The sequence below is a fragment of the Stomoxys calcitrans genome, chromosome 2 (genome assembly GCF_963082655.1).
Source record: "Stomoxys calcitrans chromosome 2, idStoCalc2.1, whole genome shotgun sequence".
Taxonomy (NCBI): domain Eukaryota; kingdom Metazoa; phylum Arthropoda; class Insecta; order Diptera; family Muscidae; genus Stomoxys; species Stomoxys calcitrans.
The window spans coordinates 10,579,545-10,584,210 of NC_081553.1; the positions used below are offsets into that span (position 1 = coordinate 10,579,545).

Here is a 4,666-nt window from a genome sequence, read left to right on the forward strand (position 1 = left end):
CCCAAATTTAAGTGAAATCGGACTATTAATGCGCCTTTTATGGTCCGAATACCTGAAATCGAGAGATCGGACTATATGGCTGCTATATTCAAATCTGAATCGATCTGGGCTGTCTTCAAGAAGAATATTGGGCGACCTTACACAACTCACTTCCTATAAATTTCAGCGAAATCGGATAATATTGGGTTGCCCAAAAAGTAATTGCGGATTTTTCATATAGTCGGCGTTGAAAAATTTTTTCACAGCTTGTGACTTTGTAATTGCATTCTTTCTTCTGGCAGTTATCAGCTGTTACTTTTAGCTTGCTTTAGAAAAAAAAGTATAAAAAAAGTATATTTGATTAAAGTTCATTCTAAGATTTATTAAAAATACATTTCCTTTCTTTTAAAAAATCGGCAATTACTTTCTGGGCAACCCAATAAATGCGCCTTTTATGGGCCCAAAACCTTAAGTCGAGAGATCGGTCTACATGAAAGCTAAATCCAAATTTGGATCGCAACTCACTGACTGAAATTTCAGCAAAATCGAATAATAAATTTGAGTTTTTTGGTCGAAGATCTTAAATCGGCAGATCGGTATATATGGAGGATATATCAGGATATAGTCCGATATAACCCATATTCGAACTTTGCCTAGGGACAAAGAAAGAACCTGTGCAACGTTTTAGCTCAATATCTTCATTTTTAAAGAGTGTAGCGGGATTTACACAAACAGATGGACGGACGGACGGACAGACGTATAGATGGATGGACAGACGGACGTGGCTAAATCGTCTTCGATTTTTACGACCATCAAGAATATATATACTTTATACGGTCGGAAATGGATATTTCGATGTGTCGCAAACGGAATGACGAAGTGAATACACCCCCATGCTTCACTGGTGAGTATAAACATTATGTTGGTTTAAAGCCATTTTAGGGTGTTGCGACTACAAAGGCGATACCATATATACCGATCTCTCGTTTTACGTATAAGGCGCATATTGTACTAAATTCGACTGAAATTAGCAACCGTAAGTTTTATGCAGATGGGGTCCCTTAAAGCAAGCCAACCCCCTAATTTTGCATCATCAGAGGTTTCACAGAAGGGCAATGATGATGGATTTTGTTGCGTCAAATGTAAAGCCCATTTTTAGCTGTTATGATCTTCTAGGAATAAAGGAATTCACACTTAATGTTTAATTCACACTTAATGTTTAATTAATAATATTGGTTTGCCCAAAAAGTAATTGCGGATTTTTCATATAATCGGCTTTCACAGCTTGTGACTCTGTAATTGCATTCTTTCTTCTGTCAGTTATCAGCTGTTACTTTTAGCTTGCTTTAGAAAAAAAGTGTAAAAAAAGAATATTTGATTAAAAAATCCGCAATTACTTTTTGGGCAACCCAATAGAAAATGGTGTTGGATTCATTAGATTTTTTGTCCATTTCATGTGGTTTTCGTTTTGCATTTCACCTAATCTTTTTTCGTTGCTTTTCTTGTTGACAATACCATGAATAATTTACTAAAAAAATTTGACACAATTCTTCAAGGTAAGTGGAACACATGTGTCGTCCAAAAATAGGCACAAATATTTTTCCAGGAATTTTCCATTTACTTTCTATTGTAGAAGTTCCTGGCGTTGTAACATAGCAAGTGAAACAAGGCCGGGTAATAAATTTTACTTACATTTTAAGTGAATTTCGTTGTATGGCGACAACAGACAGTGGTTTAGCGCCACTAGCCAACTTATCCTTGAGATTAACTCCCCCAGGGCGTGAGTTGGTGTGCGTGTGTGTGGGTGTGTGTGTGTGTGTATGTTGTCAACAGCATTAAAACACCCACAGCAAGAAGAGTATGGGTAAGCAATGGGTAATGAGCCAAGTAAAGTGCTTTGGTCGCACCAACTCTTTTGACAATATCGGCGACGCTTATGAGGTGGCAGGAGTCGCCTCAACCAGCAGCAAATACTGGCTGTTACCAGCAGCAATTTTCGATTTCGGTCCGTCGGTTTTTTTTTTGTGGGCCTTATCCTGTGCTGTTGCCTATTTTTTGGAAATTGTTATTGCAACATTAAATCGAACTCAGCAACTCAGCCGCGGAAATGAAAATAGAAATGGGCTACGCACAGTTTTTGTTTTGCTTGCATCTCTTGGGGATTTTCCAGCCTTCTGTCTTCCCTAACTTTCTTAGGTCTTTTTGGAAGCGAGAGAAAGGCGACCGGGAAATATTATTGGGGTTGTGTTCAGTCCACAAATATTTTGTTGTTATTGTTTGCTTTGGTTTGTGGTTGTGGTTTTAATTTTTCACTCACCGACCCTCTGCTCGAAAAATGTGTTGCTCCATTTTTATGACATTCGGAATATTTAATGGAGGTCGGTAATATTTGATTTTTGTTACACAGTTTTTCTTTTCTTTTTGTTCTATTTCTTTACATCTCCTTAGGCGGGTCTTTTGCTTGCTGCTGCGGGTATTAATTCTCTTTATTTTGTTAAAAATTTTTTGTTGGTGTCACATTGTATTAATAACAACATGGCCTAGCCAAGTAAATTCATTGCTTAAGGTCTTGTAAGAGAGGAAATTTAAAAATAATTTCTTGTAATTAACGCTCATTAGTTTCATTGTTTACAGCAATTGGATTTGGAAAGGACAACAAAATTTATCCAATTGATAATTTAACAAACTTTCCACCATGTTATTGTTTCCCATGTTATCGTTTTTGTTGATTTTAAGGTAACTTTGTAACAACATTTCCCTTGACATTTTGTTTGTTTTTTTTTTTTTTGTTCTTCCACTAGAATTTGCTATTGGCATTTCATTTGAAGAATTCAAATTGGGAAAGTTTGAATTTATCGAAACAAATGAATGTTTATTCGTTCTGGGAATAAAAGTTGTCTGGAGTACCAACAAAAAAATGTGTTGTTAAAAGGTTACAATTATGGTATTCCCTGAAGCACTTAGAGCTGAATGTGTTCCACTACAATCATGGTAATGACTTATTTGATATGGAGTGCAGATTAATTTTCCAAAAGCCTAATCATTTTTTTGTAGTAGCTTTCTCTATTGCTTAGGTTGTGCCGAAAAAATGAGTTTACAAAAGAACGATAGTTAAAAAGACAAAACAAAACAAAAAAATTTCAGTGGCATCGGATTAGAAATGCGCCTTTTATGGGGCCAAGACTTTAAATCGAGATATCGGTCTACATGGCAGCTATATACAAATCGGGACCGATTTGGGCCAAGTTGCGGAAAAATGTCGAAGAGCCAACCCACTGTCCCAAATTTCGGCGAAAGCGGACAATAAATGCGCCTTTTATGGCCCCAAAACCTAAAACCGAGAGATCAGTCTATATGGCAGCTATATCCAAATCTGAACCGATCAGGACCAAATTGATGTCATGGGTTACAAAGATGTCATGGGCCTAAGACAACTCACTGTCCCAAATTTCAGCAGAATTAAATAATAAATGTGGCTTTTATGGGCCTAAGACCCTACATCGAAAGATCGGTCTATATGGCAGCTATACCCAAATCTGAACCGATCAGGGCCAAATTGAAGGAAGATGTCGAATGGGTCTAAGACAACTCACTGTCCCAAATTTCAGCAGATTCGAATAATAAATGAGGCTTTTATGGGCCTAAAACCCTAAATCGAAGGATCGGTCTATATGGCAGCTATATCCAAATCTAAACCGATCCGGGCCAAATTAAAGAAGAATGTCGAAGAGCTTAACACAACTCACGGTGTCAAATTTCAGCAAAATCGGATAATAAATGTGGCTTTTATGGGTCTAAGACCCTAAATCGGAGGATCGATCTATATGGCAGCTATAACAAAATCAGACCCCTTATCGGCAGATCGGTTTATATGGCAGATATATATATATAAAGTCCGATTTGAACCATATTTAGGTCGGGTATCAGGAGGCTAAAAATAACTCACTGTTTAAAATTTTAGCAAAATCGGTAAAAACATAAAATTTTTATGGACTTCAGACCCTTTATCGGCAGATCGGTCTATATGACATCTATATATAAATATAGTCCGATCTGTACCATATTTAGGTCAGATGTTGGGTGGCTAAAAACTGCGCACTACTCCACATTTCAGCGAATTGGGATAAAAATTAAAGCATTTATGGCCTTCAGACCCTTTATCGGGGGATCGGTCTATATGGCAGCTATATCTAAAAAAAGTTCGATCTGTACCATATTTAAATCAGATGTCTGGAGGCTTAAAATAAACCATTGCTTTAAACTTCATCGAAATCGGGTAATAATTAAAGCTTTTATTGCCTTCAGACCCTTTATCGGGAGATCGGTCTATAAGACAGCTATATCTAAATATAGTCCGATCTGAACCATATTAACGCGATATCGGGAGGCTAAAAATAACTCACCATACCAAATTTCATCGAAATCGGGTAATAAATAAAGCTTTTATGGTCTACAAACCCTTTATAGGGAGATCGGTCTATATGGTAGGTATATCTAAATATAGTCCGATCTGCACAATATTTAAACCAGTTGTCGAGAACCCTTAAACTACTCACTGTTTCAAATTTCAGCAAAATCGGATGAAAAATTACGTTTTTATGAGCATTAGACCCTTTATCGGAAAATCGGTCTATATATTTTGCTGAAATTCGAGACAGTGAGTTGTGCTAGGCCAGTCGACGTAATT

At 36.9% G+C, this 4,666-nt stretch overlaps 1 long non-coding RNA gene across 2 annotated transcripts; it reads left to right on the top strand.

Moving 5' to 3' along the window:
* The first annotated feature begins 2,863 nt into the window (after positions 1-2,863).
* On the top strand, positions 2,864-3,477 carry LOC106082512 (uncharacterized). 2 transcript variants are annotated; one of them, XR_009397139.1, is made up of 2 exons: positions 2,864-2,970; positions 3,034-3,477. It is a non-coding gene; the product is annotated as an uncharacterized LOC106082512 (long non-coding RNA). The 2 variants fall into 2 exon arrangements; XR_001220515.2 differs by having other exon boundaries at positions 3,037-3,477.
* The last annotated feature ends 1,189 nt before the right edge of the window (positions 3,478-4,666 follow it).